The following is a 25,029-nucleotide window of genomic DNA, read 5'->3' on the forward strand; positions in this document are numbered from 1 at the left end:
ATCTTCTCGCCCCTTCTTCCCTAGACTTGGGAAAGTCCAAGATTAAATGAACCGGCTTGCTAAACAAGGAAATGCTGCCTTCAGGCCCTGTCCCTCCCCCAGCCTACAGTTGTTTTTCAGTGTCCTTGTCCAAACTTAAAAATAATTCTGCTTTATGTCCGGCAGATAAACTTTAAATTATATATGAAACAGTTGGATGCTTTCCAAGACCTTGACGCAGAGCCATGTTGTCCTGGACCAATTAGAGTCAATATCCAGACACTGGGGGAAAAAAATGGAAAGAAAGCCAGACTCATTATTTCTGCAGAGTATGTGGCCATTAAGAGTTTAACCCCTCCGGGAAATGTCACTGGTGATGTGAACCGGACCCTCTCAGAGAAAAACTATTTCCTTCTCCTGTGCGATGTTGAAAGCTGGTTCACGGCAACTTCCTCATACTTCCAACACTTTTCCTGCAAAAGGAGAGCACAGGTGCTGATAAGATGGAATAAACTGATCTTTGTAATTGCTGAGTTACTTCAGGAAACAGAGGAAAGGAGAGATGGATGGTTCTTTTGAAAAATGAGTTACATAGGGATTTCCCAGTTAGGAAAGGAAATTATGATTCTGGCAGTGTTGCCATGTGATGGTTAATTTTATGTGTTAACTTGGCCGGATCATCGGTGCCCAGATAGTTGGCAAAACATTATGTCTGGATGTGACTGTGAAGTCTTTCCAATGAGATTAGCATTTGAATCTTTCCAGTGAGATTAACATTTGAATCAGTGAACTGAGTGAAGCATCCCTTCTCCATGTGGGGCTAGGGGGGCCTCAGCCAGCCCATGAGGGTCTGAGTAAAGGTGAGCTTGTGGTCTTTCTCTCTCCCTAGATGTTATCAGATGTATCAATATACATGTCTCGCTGGTTCTGCTTCACTGGAGAATCCTGGCAAGTCAGTCAGCTTAAATACATTCGTTCTGTGTTTTAGTTGTGAAATGCTGTTGTCCACACACAGGCCTGTGTCCCCAGCGGCATTTTACATGTTCAAGTTTGTAATAACGGATCTTAAAGCACCCTTCCTCCCACCTCAGAACTGAAGCGGTTCAGGGCCAGCAGTCAAGGGCAAACATGCCGAAAAACCCAAAACAACAGCTCTGAACTATAGTGCTTTTTCAGGTTGCAGACGGGCCCACATGGACCATGCGTGTGTGAGTAGCAGTGCTGGCTTATAGCAGGGGTTTTGGGGTTTTTTGGCAAATAAAACGTCTGAGATTCCCATATAAACTACACACCTCTTTCTCCACCCAGACATACACACATATGCACACAACCCCTGCCTGTTGCATACAGTTTAGGGAACTCCTGAGTCTGGTGACTCGGGTGGACAGAGAGCAGAGGATGGAGTCTGGCCCCAGGTCCCAGGAGCAGAAAGTTGAGTCCTCCTGAGCAGCCTCCCTCTGGCTGCTCCCTGTTCAGCCTTGGGACCCCATCTGATCTCAGAGCCTAAGCCAAACCCAGGCCAGATGGGATCTGAGAGTCAGTTCCTGGGGTCTCAGTTCTGCATCTGGGGGAGTCTCCCTGCTGGGGTCTCAGTCCTGCATCTGGGGGAGTCTCCCTGCACCCCCCCACCCTGCGATGCTATTTGGAAAGCATCATTCAGAGCGCCAGCTCTCCTTCCACTGATGATGTAGTCCTGTGATCCTGCCTGGGGCAGACTATTCTTGAGTCTATAAAACATTTTTACCAGAATGGGCCATCCATTTAGGGCCATATTTCGGCAAATGAGGCACCTCTGCAGCAGACAGGGCTGATCATTTCTCACCTGACTTGTTCTGAGTCCCTTCTGCCCTGCGGTCTGCTTCTCTATTCCTTCCTCCACTCCAGGGCCTGGTGGGGAGCGCGTCACAGGAGCTGCGCTCCAGGTCGTGGAGGAAGCTTGCCCCTTCCCTCTGTCCAGGTCACCTGGGGGGCAGAGAACAGAGCCCAGCCCTCAAGACTCCCCCACTCCAGCCTTTAACCCCGGAGCCCGTTGGAAGGACCGTTTCTGGGGTCATTGAGTCATCAGGGGCAGAGTTTGCACTGTGAAGACAAAGGAAGCTGAGAGATGTGGGCGGAGAGACAGAGACACACAAAGGAGAGACATATACAGAAAGGCAGAGAGAGAAAGCAAAAACACAACATTCCTTATATTTGCTTGTGACAACCACCAAAAATGTTTAAAATTTCCGCTGTTCCCTCAGGTTCCCCAGTTCCGCCTCTGAAACTTCTGATTGTCATCAACTGTCAGTCCAAACAACCAGCGAATAAAACAGCTTGTGCAACCAATTACTCGACTTTTTCTTGATATTTTTCTGAACTCTATGGTGCTATTTCCTAACACCGCCTCCTAATGCCCTCTGTAAATTGGATTTTCTTGGTTGTGATTTTACATGAGTTAACAGAGAACACAAATAACGATGGTGAATGTAAATGAAGAGAAGATGAAGCCCTTCAGGAATGTTATGTTCCTAGAACTGATTTCTGTCCTCCCAGGCTCCTCCTCACGGAGAGTGTTGGGGCTCCTTTCCTCACAGTTACAATGAGGACCTTAGCATTTAGACTTGCTTTGTGGCAGATAAAATGCCAGATAGTAAGCATGAATTTCAAGGTTTCTCCTTGGATCCAAATGGTCCATTTTTCACATTTTTATTACACTGGTTTGGTGCCTTCTATGTCCTATGTCCCAGAGATTCTGGAAGGAAGATGCTTTGGGACCTCTGGTTCGTCCCATACAATCTGTTCCATGCCCTTTAGCATATTCTGACTCGGAATTATTGACTCACAGGACTTGACGCCCCTCAAGGATACTCCTTGCCCTGCCAAGTTCTGAGGGGCTAAGAATACCTGCCAGCTCACAGGTTAGACCCAGTAGGAAGGGCAGAAAACAGCCTGAAGGTGGATTCCCTTAGCAAAGAAGGCAAAATTTTTCTAGTCACTAGAAACATGAAGATAGTTCGTCTAGCTGTGGGGGGTTGCTGAGGACTCGGTTTTAATTTTTTTTTAAACTCACTCAGTTGTGTCCGACTCTTTGCAACCCCATGGACTATACAGTCCATGGAATTCTCCAGGCCAGAAACTGCAGTGGGTACCTTTCTTTTCTCTAGGGGATCTTCCCCACTCAGGGATCGAACCCAAGTCTTCCACATTGTGGGCGGATTCTTTACCAGCTGAGCCACAAGGGAAGCCCAAGAATACTGGAGTGGGTAGCCTATCCCTTCTTCAGTGGATCTTCCCAACCCAGGAATCGAATGGGGGTCTCCTGCATTGCAGGTTGCTGAGGACTTGGTTAAGTACCAATATTCAAAATACCATCTTCTGGGAGGAAGGGACAGTTAGGTAGGGCGTCTAGGGAGAGCATGTACACCCTGCCATTTTTAAAATAGATAACCAACAAGGGCCTACGTTGTAGCACAGGGAACTCTGCTCAATGTCACATGGCAGCCTGGTGGGAGCTGGGAGAATGGATGCATGTATATGTATGGCTGAGTCCCCTTACTGTTCACTTGAAACTATCACAACAGTCTTTATTAATCGGCTATACCCCAGTACAAAATAAAAAGTTAAAAGAACCCCAGCACTCACGGAACAGACGTGAAGGGCAGGGTCCTCCCGGCTCGGTGTGTCAAGAGCCTCAGATCCTCCCAGAAAGGAGATAGTGGGGATCCCAGCTCTCACTTCTGGGCCTGAGGGCCCCACGCCCAGGCTGGTGGGGAGTGAGCCTCACCTGACCCGGCCTCCCAGGCTGGAACACACTCACTTCCTGAGGTTCCTGCACCGGAGCTGCACACAGAAACCTTTGTTCCCTCGGCTGTCGCTTCTGGGGCAGGAGGTGCCCCGCTTCAGTCTCCCACTCTGCCTCCAAGATTCCGACCTCAGTGGAGGGTACAGAAACTTGTTTTTTAAAACTTATTCTCAGATTTTTTTTTTTAAAGTCAGGCAACTAGGAAAAAAAGGACACATCTAAAGTAAGGTGAGTCAGATGCAAGTGGGAATTTCAGGTGATGAAATATGCACGTGGATAAGCACACCATGCTTGGGGCATGTTGGGCAGTGAGCTTCCCCGCTTGACGAGAACCACGGAAACAAAATAAATGTAAACAGCAAGGAAATGCTAGGATTCTCTGTCAGCTCCTACTTTTTGATAAATGCCTTTTATAGACTTTCTTTTTTTTTATTTTTATTTTTAACTGGAGGATAATTGCTTTATAATGTTGTGTTGGTTTCTGCCATAGAACAGTGTATAGACTTTCTTCTAGAGACTAGGAGTCATAGAAGTAAGACAACAGGACCTCTTGTGAGCAGTGTGGGCTTTCCCAGGTGGGCAGGAGAATTAGGAGCCCATTTGGAAATGAAATGAGTATGAATGATGATGGGTTATCTGAGAGAATTTTCTACTGAAATATGAAATGGAAAAGGGGCAGGTAGGATGGGGAAAGAGAGACACAGCAATTTATCACTTCCCCTCAGAGACCCTGGCCAATTGTCCAGCCCCCCCCAGCCCCCCCCAACTCCATCCCCTCCCCACCACCAGCATTCTGGGGAGAGGCTGGTGCAGCTGGTGCTGAAGCTCTTTTTCTAGAACATTCCACCCTCGGGCTGTTCTTGATCTGCTCTTCGCTCTCCATTTTGAAAGCGAGGTCCTGTGATGGGAGCTTGTTTTTGTATCTTGTTAGCTCTGTGCTGGTGACGTTCCAGGAACGACTCCAGTCTTGTTAGCAAGGGGGCCCTCAGATCTCTTTTCCTGAGACAGGCTCCTGGAAGTCTTCCCTGGAGGAGGCTGGTTCTAGGCTGTGTTTATGAGTTCCTGAGAGCTCCTCCAGGTTCACTGTTCCCTGACTCCTGTCTCTTCAGTACTATGTAAGCGTGTGCAGACACACATACACACGTGTGCACACACACACACCCCCAGGAGGGTCGACAAGCTTCCTGCGTCCCCAGCTTTCAGGGGCGGAAGCAGGGGGAGCTGTCGCCCCTTGTTCTGCCCCAGCCATGTTCCAGCCTGTTTTCTGGGATTGGGGGACCTTGTTCAAGGGCTTGGCCTGGGCCTTGGCCTCCTCCGCCTCCTGCTGGCCTGCCGTGTCTGTGTTGCTGGGTCTCTGCTGCCGCCTCTGGGTCTGCAGCTCAGGAAGAGGACCATGCTGAGTGGTAGTGAGTTTGGGGGTCCAGCCAGGGCCCTGGGGCTTCAAGCCAGCTACCAGGAGGGTGATGTGACCTGTGACTAGGGGACAGGTAAGGGCTGGGGGCACCCTAGCCAGACGGAGGCCACGGGAAGGAAGGATGTGAGTGCGGACAAAGCGAGTGAGGTTTGTGTGGGTGCTGTGCTGGGGGGTGGCCCAGAGGGGTGTCGGGGAGCTGGGGGAAAGGCAGCCAGCAGGTGGGGGGGCAGATGGGGGAGGGCAAACAGAGAGTGGCTGGCAGCTGGGCAGGCGCTGGCCCTGGAGGGACCCTGAGCATCTAGACTGCAGGGAGCTGCCCCTGGGGTTCCCTTGGAGACAGGAGGGACTGTCCTTGTGCTAGGCTGGGTGCCCTGGAGTCAGGGCTTCTTGGCAATGCTGAAACTGTCCCCACACCCCCCTGCTGGTCACCCTTGGGGCCAGGACAGACCTGGGCTGTCAGGTCTGCAGTACTGGGCATGAGGTGCTGAAATTAATACACCCCATCCTCCTTCCAGACCTTGGGGTTCCTGTACTCTTTTCAGGGCAGATAGTACTCTTTTCACTCAGTGAGGGCCTGTGACTTTCCACCAAAGAACACATCAGAGTGAAATGCGGAGTGCTGCCAAGGAGGCTGTCTGCCGCTTCCTCCCAGCCTCCCTCCCCAGGGGACCCTGACTACCCTGTACCAGGGCCAAACCCAGAGCTGTGAGCCAGCACCCTGGACCCCTTCAGAGGAGTCCATCTAGGGTGGGGTTGGCAGATTCCAGGGCCAGGGTGGGCTGGAGGAGAACACTTAGACAGGCGGGGCTGCAGTCTCTGGTCACAAGGCCTGGTCACTCAGGCCTCTCTTAGGCAGTGAGGAGGGGCTGCAGGTGGCAGGGCCGGGTGTCAGGGTGGGGGGGGATGGTGGAATCAACTTGAGGGAGGCAGCGGGATCGAGAGTGGTGGTGACCAGAGTATTTCCTTTAATGCAAAGGACAGACGATATGTGAACGCCCCGCCTTTAGTAAGAGTAGCTGCTAGTTTGTGAAACCCTTCCAGAGGTGTGTTGGTCAGATGAGACTCCTATCTTGGTGTGACTCGTGGTTTGCAAATGTGGCTTTGTTGTACTTACAAGCAGAAATGCAGTTTTCCTCTCCTGAGAACAAGGGAAGTAAAGGGAACAGTGAACAGGCCAGAGAAGAAACGTGAGCGGGCTTGAAAGAGTTAATCGCTCCTACTTTTGCTTTAACTGTTGCCTTTAGGAGGAGCCAACCTAGCTCCCCCTAATACTATGTAAATAACATCCTGTCCTGGTATTTGCTCTCCCGAACTCTCCCAGCAAATCACCCCTAGTAGCTGTCTGCCTTGCAGAAAGAAGATAACCCCCCAGAGACAAATGGGCCCAATTACCGGCTGCCTGACGCTGTGAAAAATGCAAGAGCTTCTTTACTTTGAGCCTTATCATTTACCCTAAGACCGTGAGACCCTGGTTCCCCTAGGTGGGGGGAGGACACAGTTCTTGAGGTGCTAGCTTGCCCCTCTTCCAGCCTAGGATTAAAGCCATCTTTCTATTTCCTCCAGGCCCTGTCTCCATATGTTTTATTCTGGCAGCGGTGGGCAGAGAAAGCCAAGATTTTGGCGGTCGTGGTTTGAGCGTGTTCTGGGTCAGTGGGTCAGTGGATTTGTTAAAAAGATCATTTGAACGCCAGGCACAGTGCAGGTCTTCTCGTTCTCCCTCCCCACCCACCCTTATCTCCCGCTCTGAGTCTATTCCTCCCTGAAGGCTGGGGCCAGGCCCCAAAGGGCCACTTAGTGGGACAAGGAGCAGGACGACAGGACATCCACGTCCACAGGGGAAATGCCCCTTCATCCTCACAGCCTCCACCCAGCCTGGGGACAGGGAGTTTGAGGACGGGGATGAAGTGCTCAGTGTCCCAGGGACCTGGTCCCATGTATGCTGGACTTGGACCATCCTTCCCGAGCGTGAGCTGAGCTCCGTGTGCATTTCCACCTTTACTGTTGAGAATAATGGGAATCTAGACATGCCATCTTTGCTCCGTCCCCTAGCTCACGTTGGAATTTAGAGACTATATATGTACCTGAAAAGCAATTTCAAACAAGCTTTGTGTAAGTGTTACCATGCTGGAATATTGAGAAGGTAAAATCCTGACCAAGCAGATGGGATTTCATTGGCAAGAGTCCTTCTCCTCCTCCAGCTCAGCCTGTCTGGGAACCCTGAGATCTAAACTTAGCCAAAGCTGTTCACTGAAGTCAGAGAAACTGTGTGTGTGTGTGTGTGCGCGTGCGATGTAATGCAATACTACATTCTTCTCCGGATTTGTCTCAAGATATTAAAAACAACCCTCTGGGATTTGTCTCCATCTCTCTTCACTGCCTCTGCACCCCTGCTCAAAGCATAGTCTGTGCCCCAGGAATCCACACCCCGGGGCCTGATAGAGATGCAGGTTCTAAGACCTCATTCTCCAAGTGATTTTATGCATCTTAAAATGTAAGAGGCGCTCTCATCACTAAGCTTTTATTTATTTATTTTTTGTGTGTGCGTGCTCAGTCATGCCCGACTCTTTGCAGTCCTATGGACTGTTGCCCACCAGGTTCCTCTGTCCATGGGATTCTCCAGGCAAGGATACTGGAGTGGGTTGTCATGCCCTCCTCCAGGGGAGCTACCTGACCCAGGGATTGAACCCGCATCTCTTTGGTCTGCTGCACCTGCAGGCAGGTTCTTTGCCAGTGCGCCACCTTGGAAGCCCCCCAGTCTTACAGAAGACCCCCAAGCTTTGGATGCCCGCCATTCCCCACAGTGTTCTCTGTCTTTATCCTGCTCTTCCTGGAACACAAGCCTCTGACATCTCCTCACCCTCCTCGCCACATGATGGCCCCAGAGCCCTGAATGCAGAGACCTAAGCCACCCTTCCTACCTCATACTGATTCCCTGAGTAAAACATTAGGAGAACACGTGAATTCTACTCAATAAATTTCAAGCAGCAACCATGCGCTACACTAGGTCCCCAGAATGTATTCTTCTTAACTGCTGTGCATCAGTTATACCTCGATAAAAGGTTAGAAGAGAATGAATAATTCCCCTAAAGAACAGACTTGAAATCGATGTACTTCCCGGGATTTTTTCCCCCATGTAGTCAGGGATTGATAGATTCCCGTTAGATCACATGGCCTTTCTCCACTCAATAAAAAGGCTTTCTTAGACGTCGTGTAGATTTGAAATAAATTTATTCTTTTTTTTTTAGGACACCAAAATTTACAGAAGTACCTCTGAGCTCAGTATTTCAAATGACTCTACCTTCAAATTTGAATGTTGTAATGCTTTATCATAAATGTTTAAGGCTTAAATAGAACAAAGTATGTTTGATTTTTTGCCATTCTGTTAGCACTCTCTTTTTTTTCTTTCTTAAGCCTTATTGAGGCATAATTGAAGCACAGCAAATTGCACTTATTGATACTATGTACTGATGAGTTCTGATCTGTGTGCAGCAAGAACTCAGTGGGGTGTGCATCACCCCAAGACGTTTCCTGAGCCCTCTCTCCTTCCCCCCTCCCCCCGCCAACCCAACAGAAAGAGTGGCCGCCTCTTGTTTACATTTCCTAAAATTTTATACAAATGAAGTAATGCACTATGTACACTATTTTTGCTGGCTTTTCTTACTGAGCATTCTGATTTTGAGATTCAACCACGTCTTAGCATGTATTGAAAATTCTCCTTTTTATTACTGAGCAATTTTCCATTGTATGGGCATCACTTGTTGATAGGTGTTGGGTTGTTTCCAGGTTTTGGTTAGCACAAATAAAGCTGCCATAGGCACTGGTGTACAAGCCTCTGTGTAGGAGTCTGCTGTCATTTCTCTTGGGTCATTACCAGGGAGGGGGAATGACTGGGTGATGTGGACATGCATGTTTAATTTTAAAATAGACTACCAAATTGTTTGCCAAACTGTTGTACTATAGGCCCTACTTGGACATAGTAAGATGTTAAATAATGAGCTTCACGGTACGAAGGGAAAAGAGTAATTGTTAGAAAGATAACAAAGAAGGATGGTTCACGGTGGCCACACAGTCCCCAGAACAGCAGAAGTTATCTCGACCTCATGAATAAGCAGAATTTCTTCCCCTGAAACTGACTGCTTCTGCTTCGCTATGAAAACTAGGAAATGTGCCTTTATATGCCAGATCCATAGATGGCCCCTGGGACCAACTTACACTTTTTTCTTTTCTTACTTGTTCCTGGAGATACTCAGCTTCTCTCAGTGGGAAGGAACCATTGGAGGAGATCCCGTGTGCTCTGCTGGGCTGGTGGGCATGGACTTGCTGGACTCTCCCCTCTTTCTGGTTCAGATTCCACAGCACTCTTCCCTCTGACATTGGGAAGTTCACTGACCTTCACCGTGGCCCCTTCCTCATTAGTTAATCTGCTCATCACAGGACGGAATCACCAGATGGACAGCTAGAGAGACACAGGCAATCTCCTCAGGGTTTTAGAATTATGTTATTGCCATACAAAGGGAGCTGAAGCTTATTTAGCTTATGATGTGTGCGAGACACTGGTTTCAGCAATGCATGTGTATGATTTTATTTAACCCTCATCACCATCTTATAAAGCAGGGCTCTCAGGACCCATATTTCATCACTGTGGAAACTGAAGGTCAGAGCTGCTCCCAACTTTCAGGTGGCCACACAGTGGTTCAGGAGCCAGAACTAGAGTCCACGCGGCCTGATAGCAGAGCTGGGCCTCGCCGGCCAGGCGTCCCCCAGCCTCCATCCCGCCCAGGCCCCTCCTCCTGGACACTGGTTACTGGACCACAGGAGTCTAGCTGCAATTCTAGAAAAGTCCTTCCCCACTATTTGGTAAGAAAGCTTTAAAATTAATTTGAAAGTTATTTGTATTTGAACAGATGGTATTTGATCACCAGTCCTTCCCTCGTAGCCCGGTGGTAAAGAATCCTCCTGCCAAGCAGGAGACGTGGGTTCAATCCCTGGATTAGGAATTTCCCCTGGAGAAGGAACTGGCAGCCCATTCCAGTATTCTTGCCTGGAGAATCCCATGGACAAAGGACCCTGGTGGGCTGCAGTCCATGGGGTTGCAAAGAGTTGGACATGTCTTTGCAACTAAATAATGACAACAGAAAGTTGGATAACCGTCTTTTATTCATGATCCATCTTTACTTCTTTTATTGTTATGAGACAGTGATAGAAAATGAAATTAAAAAAAAAAGAAAATGAAATTTTTTATACCCCAGTATTTGATATTTTTGTGGCTTCTGATGCACTGACCTTTGGTATGAATCTACATGAATGTTCTTGAGTCTAAGAGATTCTAGACCGTCCCATTATAGGGACAGTTAATGGCAACCCACTCCAGTATTCTTGCCTGGGAAATCCCATGGACAGAGGAGCCTGGTGGGCTATAGTCTTTGGGTTTGCAAAGAGTCAGACACGACTGAAGTGTCTAAGCATGCATGCATGCATACAGTCCTGAATTGCCAGTTTGTTCTGTGTTCCTCCTCCAGTACCTCCCTGGCTGTGGGCTTGTATTCTGTTTCCATTTGCTTTTCACTAAAATCCCTGGAAGTCTTGTTCCCCAAGGCTCTGAAATGATGCAGTCCTTACAGGCATTGGTTCAGACACTCATGCTTCCTTAGTGTGTTAAACAAGCCTTTTTTTCCTGATGCGTTGACATCTGGGGGCCTTAGGGTCCTGGAGGACCTGACCACTACCCCTGGCCCGGCCAGGGGGTAGCTGTTCCTAGACACTTTGAAGGACTTGTCTGAGGGTGTGCCTTTTTGTATGCAAACCAATCAAGTCAGAGCCCACCCTGCAGACTGCCTCTTTCTTGAGCTTTTACATGCCTGGTCTCTCTCCCCCTGCCTTAATTACAGGGCCAGGCACCTGACAACCAGCCTCTTCTCCCCTGAACCCACAGAAATTATTCAAAGTACCAATCCTAAAACTACTTGCCCTTCCACTGTGGGCTCTTACCCACGCACCCCTACTCCCTCTGCCTCCCCAGTCCCCGCTCCTGGCCCCTCCGTGGCCAGCCCTCAGGGCCCTGCATGGTGTGGCAGGGGCCCCCTCCTCTTGGAGCCATGAGGAGCAAATCATCTTGTCAAGGGCAATGTCTCCTGACCTGTTGGCCCCACCATCCCTGAATAATAATAAAACCTGCATTTTAAAACACTTCTCCAGAAATTATCTTTCTCCCCAAGGGAAATACGTGCAAACGAGCCTAGAGAGAAGTGAGGGATATGTTCTGTATGATGTGAAAATATGGATTCTGTGTTATATTCAAACAGAAACAGTTTAGGCTAAAGCTATGGAATTCTGTATCTTACGCTCCAACAGATTTGCTTTGAGGATGAAATGGCTCCTTATTGCTTCAGTGTTTATAAGATAATGTATCTGTGCAAAATATTTTCCCTTAGCAGCATATAATGTACATAGCCATGCATTTATTATAGTAAATGCAGAGCATTAGTCACTTGTAAATGTAGACAAACAGTATTTTATTTCAGATTCTTAAATTTCAAGTTTGCTGAAAAATCTCCCTGACTCAGAAGTCAACTGTTTTTCAGCACAGATGGTGTTGTCCTGTTTAAAAAAAGTAGTTATTCATCATGGTTAGGTTGGAGCTCTCTTTTGTAATGCTGAAGCAATAATGTTGCATGGGGTCCTCTAGTGAATGGTTCTCATTATACATCTGGTCAGCCAAAATGTAAATATAATCATCAAGTCTCTGATGCTTTATAATTGTGTTTAACCCACATGACATTGAGCTCGAAATAAACAACAATGTTTTTGAATAGTACTGGTGTGTGTGTGTGTGAGAGAGAGAAAAAGAGTCTGGTGTTAGTCTTACACGTAGGACTCGTCATGTGTGTGTGTTCTGTTGCTCAGTCATGCCCAACTCTTTGCGACCCCATGGGCTGTAGCCCGCCAGGCTCCTCTGCCCATGGATTTCCCAGGCAAGAATACTGGAGTGGTTGCCATTTCCTTCTCCAGGGGATCTTCCCACCCCAGGGATTGAACCCACATCTCTTGGCGTTTCCTGCATTAGCATGCAGTTTTTAATCACTGTACCACTTGGGAAGCCAGGACATGTCACAGTGCTACTTGAACAAAGGACTCATTCTCAATCCCTTTTCTAAGTAAAAAGTGGTTTCCTAATAAAATGAGCTTAAAACCCCACCCCCGTTGCCATAGCAGAAAGAGGAAAACAAATCCTCCTACAGGGAGAGAAGACACACTCGGATGAGAGCTGCATCATTCCTGTAAGCCATGAGCCAAGTCAGCCAGAACGTGCCAGAGAGAAGCACAGTTTAGCATAAATCAACTGGATACGCAAACTGTACTTTGGACAAGTTTATAGGCACAGACTACACTTTGGAATAGAAGCCTTGGAAGGGGAAGTAGACACCTCAGTGTAATGGGGTCTGAGAATTAAGTGGGATCCAGGTCCTTGACCAGGAGAGAATGTTCCTGAATAATGGAAGATAAAGGTGATCATCAATTATTGAGAAGTTGTGAGTGACTAGAACTAAAGTCCCTTTCATGTCTCTATGTTCATATTCCACTGAATATTATGAATAATTTGCTGCTTTTTGTTTTCAGGAACTTCCACTTAAAATAAACTGCTCTAGATGTCCTGGGTTGACACTGGCTGTTGGCAATGAAGAATCTGGTGCTAAGGAATGTTAGAACATGTGCTAACAATCCCCCTGCGCAGAATCTGGGCTTCAGGACGGTGGTTTCAGACTGATACTGTTGTGTTATATAAATATACTGTGTTCTTCTTCTTTTTTTTTTAAAAGAAGAAAACTTTCTATTTTGTATTGGGGTATAGCCAATTAACGATGTTGTGATAGTTTCAGGTGAACACGAAGGGACTCAGCCATACATACACATGTATCTGTTCTCTCCCAAACTCCCCTCCCATCCAGGCTGCCACATAACACCGAGCAGGGTTCCCTGTGGTACACGGCAGGTCCGCGTTGGTTACCCATTTAAAATACAGCAGTGTGTACATGCTGCATCATTACTCAGCCCTAAGTGTTTCTCTGGGCCTAATGAAGGCAGTATTTGCCTTGGAGAGACATGAATTAATTATGGCTCTGAGTCCTCTGAGCAGTCTCTTTTAAGATGATGCTGAGTCATGATGAATGCCTCTTGGAGCTGAGCTCTCCCTCATGTGAAGCTCCCATGTTTATAGAAAAATTGATTCATTAAATATTAAAATGGGAAGAGGGGAAAGATTCCTAAAAGAAAGACTTGACTTAAAACTACACACAGAGAACACCCCAAGGCTTAGGAACAATTAGTCCAATGGTTACAGGAGTGATTGGGTTCTGATGTGATCATTGAAAACATTGGGAATTTTGTGATTTATGGATTTCAAGTTTTTTAACTTTTTCAGATGGGGAAGCTGAGAATGTCCACACTGAAAGGTCTCGTTCTCAGGTTCACCTCTTTTAGTCACAGTGACCGAATGGAATTCCGAGTTATACACAAAGGACTCCTTGGAGGAAAGGGTCATTTTGACTCACTTGTTGCCTCGGGGTTCCTCAAACTCTCTTATCAAAACAAACAAAGCTATTTTAAAATTATCCAGTAACAAAGAGGAACTTGCAACTACAACTCGTTACTGTGTCTTATTTTTTTCTACTCTGTGGAACAAGAATTAATGCCTCATATATTTGATCTTGAGATCTTTGAGATTTTTTTCCTAAGTACCTGTTCTACTTATTTGACCCAGGACAGTATTTGTACGCTTAAAAGTGTCTTCACAAGGGCGCCACGCTGTGCTGGTGTTGCTGTGCCCTATCTTGGCTTTCTTTGCCCACTGAAGCCGAATAAAAAAATTATGGAAACAGAGTTCGGAGGAAAGAAAAGGGTGGTTTTAATACTCGGCCGACAGAGGCGGGACATGCAGCAAGTTCGTGCCTCAACTGCCCCCCCTTCCCCCCTTCCCCCCTCACCCCTTACCATGAGGAGGCTGGGGGATTACATAAGATGAGGGCTCACAGTCAGGGGGAGGGGATGAGGAAGAAAGGTGTAAGGACCTTATATTCTTCTCTTGTGTTGTTTAAAAAAAAAAGATCATGGGCTGATGTCAGGTAACCCCAGTAACTGGGTCCATTACACTGCTTCCCTCTTTCTGTAATGCAAATAGAGAAGAACTACCACTGGTGGTCTTTGAAGAGAGCTGGAAAGGTGAGCACCAGATACAGGATGTAATTAACATAGAGCTAAAGGACGGTAGCAAACTTAGTTACAGACAACAGATGAGGATCAGTTAAAGTAAAACGTAGAGTGATCAGGCCTGCTCACTGTCCTCTTTATTTTCTTTGTTTTCAGGAAAGAAAGACTCATTCCTCTTTTTTCCTTTTCACTGCAACCCTTCGAGACATGGGCTGCATCCATCATTGAGGGTAGACAACAAACTCATGGGCTTAGTCTTTGGCAACCTTTCTTCCCCCTCCCATGTTGGTTATGCTTATAAATCACAGCCAACAAATACTGTGCAGATACTAATACGATACAAGTCAGATTAGCATTGCCCCCATTGGGGAGCTTTTGTTGAACAAGCTCAGCACAGCGGGGCTGGGTCTGTCACAGGCTGTCAACTTGAGTGTGTCTTTGGCAATGGGTGCATCAAGCTGAACAGTTTCCCAGTGATCCTGGGGCTCGGCGCCAAGTGCTAACCAAGCCCTTTAGGCATGTCTGATTCCTGTGACCATCCTCATAACCTTTCAACGTCCTGTTCATTCCCGTTAACCGGGCAAGGGCACTGACTGACATCAGTGACCTCGCTCAAGACCACCGCCGGGACGGGCGGGTGCGGGCAGTGTGGCCCGAGCACCAGCCACACGCTCTGCCGCTGCTCTCGAGGCCCTCCTCACACAGTGACGCACCTTTAAATATAACAATAATTCACAGATAACGAGCTTGGGCTTTGGAGTCAGACTTTGGTTGGCATCTAGCTGAGCCGCTTGCTAGCAAGGTGAGCCTTTGCTCGGTGTCTTCTTATCTATGAGGCAAGAATAAGCCAACCCACTGAGCTACTGACTTAATTAGAGATAGGGCACTAACCAGCCAGCCTGGCACTTGGGCTTTTGTAGTCTTTTAGAAGGAGCTATTAATAACAATTGATTAAATATTAACAGCAAGACATAAAAGCATAGAGAAAAGTACAGCTAATAACAAAGAATTCTGGAAACCACCTCCGTGCACACAAATAATTAAGCCACAGAATCTCCATTCTTCCAGTCCACCAGCCTCTGTATATTACAAAGGCAGCATCACTGGGCACCAGGCCTCTCAGTTGTGGGTGAGCAGGAGTGGTACCATATTGATGGTCTCCTCTTCCTCCCAAGATACATCCTTTTTTTTTTTTTTTAAGTTCAGTCCCTTTACTTTTTTATTTATGTATATATTTATTTATTTCTGGTTACACTGGGTCTTCTTTGCTGTACATGGGTTTTATCTAGTTGCAGAGAACAGGGTCTCCTTTCTAGTTGCAGTGCACGGGCTTCTCCTTGCAGAGGCTTTTTTTGCTGTGGAGCACGTGTCTAGGCACGCAGGCTTCAGTAGCTGTAGCACATGGGCTGTGGTGAACAGGCTTAGTTGCTCCGCGGCACGTGGGATCTTCCTGGACCAGAGATTGAACCTGCGGCCTCTGCATTGGCAGGTAGATGTTCACCCACTGTACCATCAGGGAAGTCCCATATTCTTGATCAGGTTCAAAGTACATTCCAAGGTATTTGTGGAATAACACACTATTGATGCAGAAAATTTATCTTTTCACAGGTTCAAAGGAAAGTACACTGCATCTTGAGTCCTAGAAGTTAACATAAGTCTAATAAGTCCCCCCTTAACCTCCATTTTTTCCCTTCTGAACTACATTCACATCTATGCACCATTTTCGGTGTTATACTTTATATTCTACTTTGTAACATGTACATGTCATATTTGATACTAGTTTGTAAGTTGCTTTCCAAGGTCAGGGCCATTGCAAACTTGATTTTCTACTGTCACCCAGCACAGAGTTTTAGGTACTAATGGTTTATCAGTTGTGTCTTAAGCTTTTTGGTACAAACCACAAGATGTGCGCTCAGTAATTTGAATTGTCCCTCTAAACTAATCAGTAAGGTAAGTGTCCTTGTTTCTTCTCAAACTTAAAGTTGATGGTTAAGACGCCAAGGGAGTCAAAGCAGTAGATTATGTTTTAAGTCAAGAAGCAGTTCTTTCATGTCTATAAAGAATCGATACCATTATCCCTTCTGTAAGCAATCCCTTAGGTTTTAAATTATTTAAATGTTGGTGTTCTGAGTCACTGTTGTTCACTGGTATTATCTGATGTTCTAATGTAACAGTGAAGCCCGTTAAACCTTACGTGTCTGGCTTAATGGCAAGCATGTGCAGGGAGTTCTTTTTGGATCGACTCTAACAATTTACCATTTTTATACTTTAAATGTAATACAGTGGCAGTGTAGAGCCAACTAAGATCTGATAGCAAGAAGAAAATCTTTGTTTCCTTTATTGCAACTGTTTTTGACCCCGGCCCCTCCTGGGTCCTTGTTGGGGGTGGGATGGTAGGATGGTGTAGTTTGGACATGGGGAGCTCCTAACTGGGGTCATAGATGCTCCTTTGAGAGAAGCCACTGCTCTGAGGAGTGTCACATTCACTCTGCATTTTGTTTCCAGTGCCTGCGAGGTAGAAGCTTCCAGGATGCCTTTGGCCACATCCCCAGTCCTGGAGGGCTGATAGAAAAGGAAACTTGTCTTTGCATCTTCAGTAAATCTGTTCCTGGGAAGAGAGATTTGGAAGCAATCAGATGCCTGGTAAGTTTCTTCTTGAGATTGTTTAACTGAGTCACACACATATACAAAATAGGTCATGCAGTAAATCATGCTCTTTATCAGAAATGAAACCAGAATGTTAGGCTCTAATCACAAAAAAGAGTGAACTTTGGTTTTGAAAATAGAGAAGTTGTCCTTTGATTTCATTCAATGCTTACAGCAGATCCTAAATCAATACAGCACTGCTTTTCTTTGAAACATTTCTGTCATCATCTCAGTCATCATAAAACCCAGCTCCCACGGGTCTTCTGTCTTGTACTTGCAGGTACTTGGCTAAGAACTGGACCCTACAACAGATCACAGTGATTTCCTCATTTTGCAGAAGGTGAAATCATGGCACAGAGAGGTTATGTAACAAACCTCTAGGTTGCACAGTTAGAAGAACTGCATCTGGGGTTCAGATATGGCCCCGGATTGGTCATGTCAACTGCAGTACAATATTGCCTCTCAGGCGGGAGTGAGGCAGGTAAACACAGGTATTACAGGTAGGGTGACATCCCAGCTGGTGGAGCTAGGACCGTGTCCAGTCTACTCCCAGCCCGAGGTCACTCCAGCACTTGCTGTGGTTGGAGGTCCCCACCAGTTTTGCTCCAAGGTGCTCATAGTCCTCGCTCTGGTCTAGTGTTTTGCCCAGATGATTGTGGGAATCTATTTAACTCCTCCCTGGTCTCAGGTGAGTGAGTGAGCATGCTACCTCTGGAGGAGGGCATGACCACCCACTCTAGGATTCTTGCCTGGAGAACCCCATGGACAGAGGAGCCTCAGTTTCCTATTTGCTAGTGTAACAAATGACCACAAACTCAGTGGCTCAAAACAGCACAAAAGGACTTCCTGGTGGTCCAGTGGCTAAAACTCTGCACTTCCAATGCAGGGGGCCTGATTCCTGGTCAGGGAACTAGATCCCACATGCCACAGCTAAGACCCGGCACAGCCAAATAAATAAAAATAAACAAATATTAAAAAACCCAAACAGCACACATTTCAGTCTTGCAGTTCTGGGATTAGACATCCAGAGTGGGTCTCTTGGGGCTAAAACCAAGGGCTTGGCAGGGCTGGTTCCTGCTGAGGGTTCCTGCTGAGGGTTCTCCTGGAGAACCTGGTCCTTCCTGTTCCCCTCCGCTCTGGCCCCCTCTCTCTCCAAAGCCGGGATGTAGCCCCTTCTGTCTGGTTTCTCTCCCACAAGGGCCCCTGTGGTCACACTGCTTCTCAGGACAACCTCGCCTTCTCACCACCCTTAATACGATCATGCTGATGCAGTCCTTTCTGCCATTAGGTTCACGCTCACAGGCTCCAGGGATCAGGGCAGGGGTGTAACTCTGCTCATTGTGAGGTGTGTAGGAGTGAGTGTGCTGAGTCGCTTCAGTCATGTCTGACTCTGTGCGACCCCATGGACTGTAGCGCACCAGGCTCCTCTGTCCGTGGGATTCTCTAAGCAAGAATCCTGGAGTGGGCTGCCATGCCTTCCTCCAAGAGATCTTCTCAACCTAGGAATCGAACCTGCATCTCATGTCTTCTGCACTGGCAGGCGTGTTCTTTACCACAGCGCCACCTGGGAAGCCCATGTAGGTAACTTAGGTCCACACAAAATCTACAAGGCTCTGAAAGGTTGGTTCATACCCAATTTCCTTGCTTTTTTTTTTTTTGCTTTACGTTTTTTACTTTAAGTTCTTATTTTCCTCTCCTGCTAGAGCAGTTGATGGAGAATGAAAGAAATTTAAAAAGTAAATATTCAAGTGAGATATATTAATAGCTGAGCTTGGGTGTCTTTGCACCCAAGATATGCATCCAGAGGAACAGCCTGGCCAGCTCTGGGCAGCCCCACCCCATAGAGGGGCAGGGTATTACTTTCTCTCATTTCCAGGTTTTACACAGGTGAGATGCGGGTTTACTGTGTGGATTCTGTGGCTGAGGTGAGTCATATGAGCAATGCCCCCTCGCTCCCTGCCCTGCCTGCACCCCACCTGCTCCGTCAGTGATGCTGCACAGAGAATGAGTGCTAAGTCAGATGGGCATCCTCGTCTTGTGCTGGGGGAGCATCTCCTTCAGTCCTGGACCACTCAGTTCCTCCTGTCCTCACACAGCTTCTCAGTGCACTCAGGAACAGAACTGAGTTTCTCTCCTGTCTCCTCCCACACAACTGGAATGAGGGGCCAGGGCTGTCTTCTCTTCCTCATTCTGCCTTCCTGAGTCTATGGAAAATTACATTAGAGGTGGGTGGGGGGAAGACACATTTCCGAGATGGAAAAACAACTTGGTTCACACTTTGGAGGATGTGGCTTTGGGTGGTTCTCAACCCCGAGTCTTTCTTTCCTTTCAAATGCCTGCCTCCTTGTTTCCTTGTGGTCATTCAGTCCATCTAAGAAAACCAGAGGTCACAGAAATAGGTGAATAAATAAAGAGAACTCAGCGTGTCCATGTTTGTATAGCTATTGCTTTTACGTTCCATTTTCCCCTTCTTGCAGGTGATTTCTCTCATGAAACTGTTCTCCTATCCGGCTATGATGGTTTATTCCATGTGTCACATTTTCTGTGACAGATGGAATAAATGTGCCCCAGAAATGTGCTCAAACACTGTTCTTGATGTTTCTGTGAAACTGTTTATGGGTGAGGGTATTGTTGAAATGGTCAGACCCTGAGTAAAGCAGGTGCCCCCCACCCAAATGTGGTGGGTCTTGTCCAATCAGTTGAAGGCCTGGATAGAGCAGTGACTGAGCTCCCTGGACCAAGAGGGAATTGTCCAGCAGACATCCTTGAGTTCCAGCTGCCCTGGCCTCCAGTGCACTGGCCTCCCCCATCCTGAGGGGGTTTACCAAGTCTCCACAATCACATGAGCCAATTTCTTGAAATAAATTTCTCTCTCTCTCTCTCTCTCTCTCTCTATATATATATATATATATATATATATATTTTTTTTTTTTTTTTTTATTCTGTTGGTTCTCTTTGGTTCTGCTTCTCTGGAAAACCCTGGCCTTTTTCTCAAACATTTAACCTGCTTTTGAAGACAGGACGGGGTGGCCCTTCCTGAGCTGGGAGGGGCAGGAATGACAAGCGCAGCGTCAGTACTGGGGTCTGCGCTGTGATGAGGTGGGGGTGGGGCAAAGGACCTCCTCCCAGGTGGCCAGGCTCCGTGCCCATCCTGTCGCTTCCCACCTGGGTGGGCGTGTGTGGCTCGTGTGACAGACTCCATGAAGCAGCGTGAGCTGTCTCCAGCATGGTGCCATGGGTCTGCTGGGTAGACGCACCGTGATGAGGATAATTAGGAAGAAATCAGCCAGGTTTTACTCTAGAAAGTGTGCTAGAATTCCTTTGTGAGTTCCTTTGTGAATTGTGAACTCCTTCCTCACAATTCCTTTGTGAGGAATCAGGAGAGACCTCTGTAGAAATGTCCCTGTCTTGACTGTATTGCAAAAAGGAGCATTTCTAGTCACAAAAAAATTGTTTAATAGGTTTGACCTTATACACAGGGAATTAAGCATTTAATGGACTGAATGTTACATTACCTCATGTGAACTTGCTTGAGGTTTCATAATTCTCCCTGGATAAAGGTAAGCTTTCATAATTCACAGCTGAGATTTTTTTTGGAGACATTTTTATTTTATTAAAATTTTATTTATTTAATTTTGGGCCATGCTGTGTGGCATGTGGGATCTTGCCTTTCCAACCAGCGATCCCATCCATACCCCCTGCAGTGGGAGCACAGAGTCCTAACCACTGGACTCCCAGGGAATCCCCTTAGAGACATCTTTAAATAAAAACCTTTCATGAGTGAATATTTGGAATGTTACCATAGGGTCTCGATGTATGTTAAGAGATTAACATTACTAACTCAACGCAAAAAATAAATCCAAATAAAAAGTGGGAGAAGGAGCTGATGGCATTTCTCTAAAATAGATACACAAGTGGCCAAAAAGACCATGAAGAGATGCTGGACATTGCTAATCACTGGGGAAATGCAAATCGAACCCACAGTAAGATACCACTTACACATGTCAGAATGGCTATTACCAAAAACAAAACAAAACAAACAAACAAAAAAAAAACTTACAACAGAAAATAACAAGTGTTGTGAAGATGTGGAGATTGGAACAGTCGTACTCTTCTGGTGGGCATGAAAACAGTACAGTCACCATAAAAACAGAATGATAGCTTCTCAAAAATTAAATATACAATTGCTATATGATCCAGCAAGTCCTCTTACGGGTATTTATCCAAAACAATGTTAAGCAGAGACTCAAGCAGATATTTGCACACCCATGTTCATAGCATTACTCACAATAGCTAAAACATGGTACTGGTGGTGGTTTAGTGGCTAAGCCGTGTCCAACTCTTCCAATCCCATGGACCGTAGCCCATCAGGCTCCTCTGTCCATGGGATTTCCCAAACAAGAATATTGCAGTGGGTTGCCATTTCCTTCTCCAGGGGATCTTTCCAACCCAGGGATTGAACTCGAGTCTCTTGTGTCTCCTGAATTGCAGGCAGATTCTTTACTGACTGAGCCACAAGGGAAGCCTGCTAAAACATGGAAGCCACCCAATGTCTACTAGCAGATGAATAGAGAAGCAAAACTGGATAGACACAGTGGAATATTATTTGACTTTGAAAAAGAAGGAAATTCTGACACATGTTACAACACAGATGAAGACTTTATGTTAAGTGAAAAAAGCCAGTCACAAAAAGACAAATACCGTATGAATCCATGAGGAATCATTACATAACGTCCCTAGAGGAATCAAGTAATAGAGACAGAAAGTAGCATGGTAGGGGCCAGGGTCTGGGGATAAGGGGAAACATGGAGTTGTTGAATAATAGGGACAGACTTTCAGTTCGGGAAGCTGAGAAAGTTCTAGTGATGACGGTGGTGATGGTTTACAACAATGTGAATTAACTTAATGCCACTGAGTGCACACTTAAAATTGATTAAAATGATAAAGTTTATGTTATGTATATTTTACCAAGATAATAAAGACATTATTTCTTTCAATGTTAGCCTCCTTGTCCTGATGTTGTATTATTTTTTTTTTTTAGACTCTGACAATGTCATACTTTTAGTTCCTGAAAGCAGTTTCTTCATAAATTGACTATACAGGACAATTTACCAATGTGTTAATCATCTCTGCTAAAAATACAGCTGTGCACTGGGAACGTTTTCCAGGAAGTCTAAGAATCCTAGATCGAAGTTGCATTTTATGGTCCCTGAGAAATAATGGCCTTGTTCACAGTTTCAGGGAGGCAGCATTGAGCATTTAGCCCTGTGTGCATGGCTTTAGGGTTTCGAACCATGAGCCCTGGCTGCTACGCTGCCCACATGACCCTGGACATGAGGGCACAAGCCTCCCTAATTTACTCTCATGTAGCCTCGGAAGCCTAAAATCAATTTTTGGCGAATAAATTACTGAATGTCCTTTCCACGTCACTTCTGGGTGGATTAATCTTGGAGACATTAAATTCTTTCTTTTGGATACTGAATCCATGTTCAGATACTGAATCTGTGTTCTGATACGGTTCTGGGCTGTATGCTGGGGCCTGGTGACTCCAGCCTCACCCCAGAGGGCTGGCAGCTTAGCCCTCGAGGCTCCAGGTGGAGCCTTGATCTTGGAGTCCGGCCTCCAGAGCTGGAGAAGTCTACGTCGGTAGTTTGTAAGCCTCCCAGTCTGTGTTCTGTCACAGCAGGCTGCGCGGAACCCAGGCATTGCCACGTCTTCCACCGCCCAACCTCCCTCAGCCTATTGGTAAGAGGGACGAACACTAGAGTCTGCTCCTTTGGGAGCTTCTCACTCCATCAAATGAGGTTGATTTCCAGCAGTACCTGCCCTGTGCAACCCTGGACACACCTGAGCTCCCTTTGGGTCCCCAGCTCCGTGCACTGTGACCTCTTGTATCGATGTAGATGAAACTCTGTAGCATTGATGGTTATAACTGGTTCATATGATCCACGCTGACTTTTGAAAGTCTCACACTAATGCAAACCAGTAGTCATGTATGGATGTGAGAGTTGGACCATAAAGAAAGCTGAGTCGAAGAATTGATGCTTTTGAACTGTGGTGTTGGAGAAAATTCTTGAGAGTTGCTTGGACTGCAAGGAGTTCATCCTAAAGGAAATCAGTCCTGAATATCCATTGGAAGGACTAATGCTGAAGCTGAAACTCCAATACTCTGGCCACCTGATATGAAGAACTGACTTATTGGAAAAGACCCTGATGCTGGGAAAGATCGAAGGTGGGAGAAAAAGGGGACGACAGAGGATGAGATGGTTGGATGGCATCACTGACTCAGTGGACATGAGTTTGAGTAAGCTCTGGGAGTTGGTGATGGACAGGGAAGCCTGGCGCGCTGCAGTCTATGGGGTTGCAAAGAGTCAGACCTGACTGAGCAACCAAAACTGAACTGAGCTGAATGCAAACCTTGCCCTTTCATGCTAGAGGGCAGGCAGCTCTGGAGGCAAACTATGACCCCTTCAATCCTTTTATTCTAAGTCACTCCTGTAGCACAAGGAATCATGTGCTGTGGTGAAGGCCTCCTCATGTCCAGTGTTGTTGGATAAATAATACACCTTGGGCACTTTTGCTTGTGTCGCCCTGTTTCCTGGATGTGCAGCCTTGCATGAGACCTCCAGAGGGAGCACGACGCTGGACCACGCACGCATGTACAGCCTGGTCCCATTCATTCTGTCTTCCACAGGTGGATGCCCACAGCTCAGCCTCTGATCCCACCGGCAGTGTCCAGCATGAAGAGCTAATCAGGAAAATGCAAATGAATGAGGGACAGAAGCGGGCAGGTTCCTGTGCTGACAGCATCCCTCGGGCCGGCACAAACCAGGAGCACCAGCAACAGATTGTTCTTTTCTCCAAGGAAGCAAAAGAGACCAACACCATGAATTGTCATGGAAATGCAAACCTTTCCCTCCTGGGAGCAGTGGTTGATGCTGCCCCAGGTGGAGAACAGCAGACCCAGTGCCCACTGCTGGGAGTTGCAGGGTTCGGCTGGGTCACCATACCTCCTTTGACCTGTTACCACCCCTTGACCTGGTCCGGTGAGACCGTGACTCCCCTCATCCTGAACCTGGGTACTCTGGTCTGGCTGGGTCTCAGCTGGTTGGGTCCATCATGGCCCTGAGGGTCCCCCAACCTTGGCTGGGTGACCCGCGGGACATATGTGCTATGCGGAGTGAATCCTGCTGAGAGCTGAGCAGGCAGGCCATCCCCTCCCACATGCCAGCAGGGCTCCCAGGCTTGGCACCCACGGCCCTCTGGCCTCACACAGCCACACGGGAGGGTGCAGACAGAGCCCAGACTGAGCAGGTCAGGGCCTCGCCGGGAGCAGGGCACAGAGCTGGGCTGAGAGTACCACAGGACCGAAACCCTGGCTGGGTCACCCTCCCAAGTTTCTTACTCCTTCTGGGACTCAGTTTAGTTATCAGCTAGGAAGAAACCCCCTTCCACAGGCAGGATGCTGAGCTGGGCAGCCCTGGACCTGCCCTGTCTTCATAAACCTGAACGGCATCTTTCTGACCGCCCCTCGTTCACAACCACTTGCTCTCTCGGTCCAAGTGTAACTATTTGTCTTCCAAATTTTACTCATTTATTTATTTTTGATAGATAAAAATTGTGCCTATTTAAGGTGTATGATGTGGTGGTTTGATACATGTACATTGTGAAATAATTGCCACAATTGAGCTACAACACACATTAACACATCCATCACCTTCCATAATTATGTTTTTATTTTCTTTTTGTAGTGAGAACACTTAAAATCCACTATTCCACTCTTTTAGCAAACTTCAAGTATGCAGTGCACTACTGCTAACATACTATTGACCATGGGATTTTTGCAGAAACCAAAACCTGTGAGCTAATACGTCTCCGATCAATAGTATGTTAACTAGAGTCTCAACTGTGGTTCGACCCCAGGGCTTATGAACCCAATGATGGAAGTGTGTACCCTGACCCCCAGCCCCAGCCCCTGGAGACCACCCCTCCACTCTCTACTCTT

The 25,029-nt window shown here is 47.0% G+C and overlaps 2 long non-coding RNA genes across 2 annotated transcripts; one reads left to right on the top strand and one right to left on the bottom strand.

The window, feature by feature from the left end:
• Positions 1 to 325: 325 nt before the first annotated feature.
• Positions 326 to 3,861, bottom strand: LOC122447906. Its single transcript, XR_006271452.1, has 3 exons — positions 3,601 to 3,861; positions 1,802 to 1,941; positions 326 to 452 (listed from the first exon to the last, which is right to left on the bottom strand). It is a non-coding gene; the product is annotated as an uncharacterized LOC122447906 (long non-coding RNA).
• Positions 3,862 to 15,818: 11,957 nt separating this feature from the next.
• On the top strand, positions 15,819 to 22,021 carry LOC122447905. The gene is made up of 3 exons (XR_006271451.1): positions 15,819 to 17,021; positions 17,305 to 17,364; positions 21,516 to 22,021. It is a non-coding gene; the product is annotated as an uncharacterized LOC122447905 (long non-coding RNA).
• Positions 22,022 to 25,029: the final 3,008 nt, after the last annotated feature.

This window comes from Cervus canadensis, chromosome 10, assembly GCF_019320065.1.
Source record: "Cervus canadensis isolate Bull #8, Minnesota chromosome 10, ASM1932006v1, whole genome shotgun sequence".
Taxonomy (NCBI): Eukaryota; Metazoa; Chordata; class Mammalia; order Artiodactyla; family Cervidae; genus Cervus; species Cervus canadensis.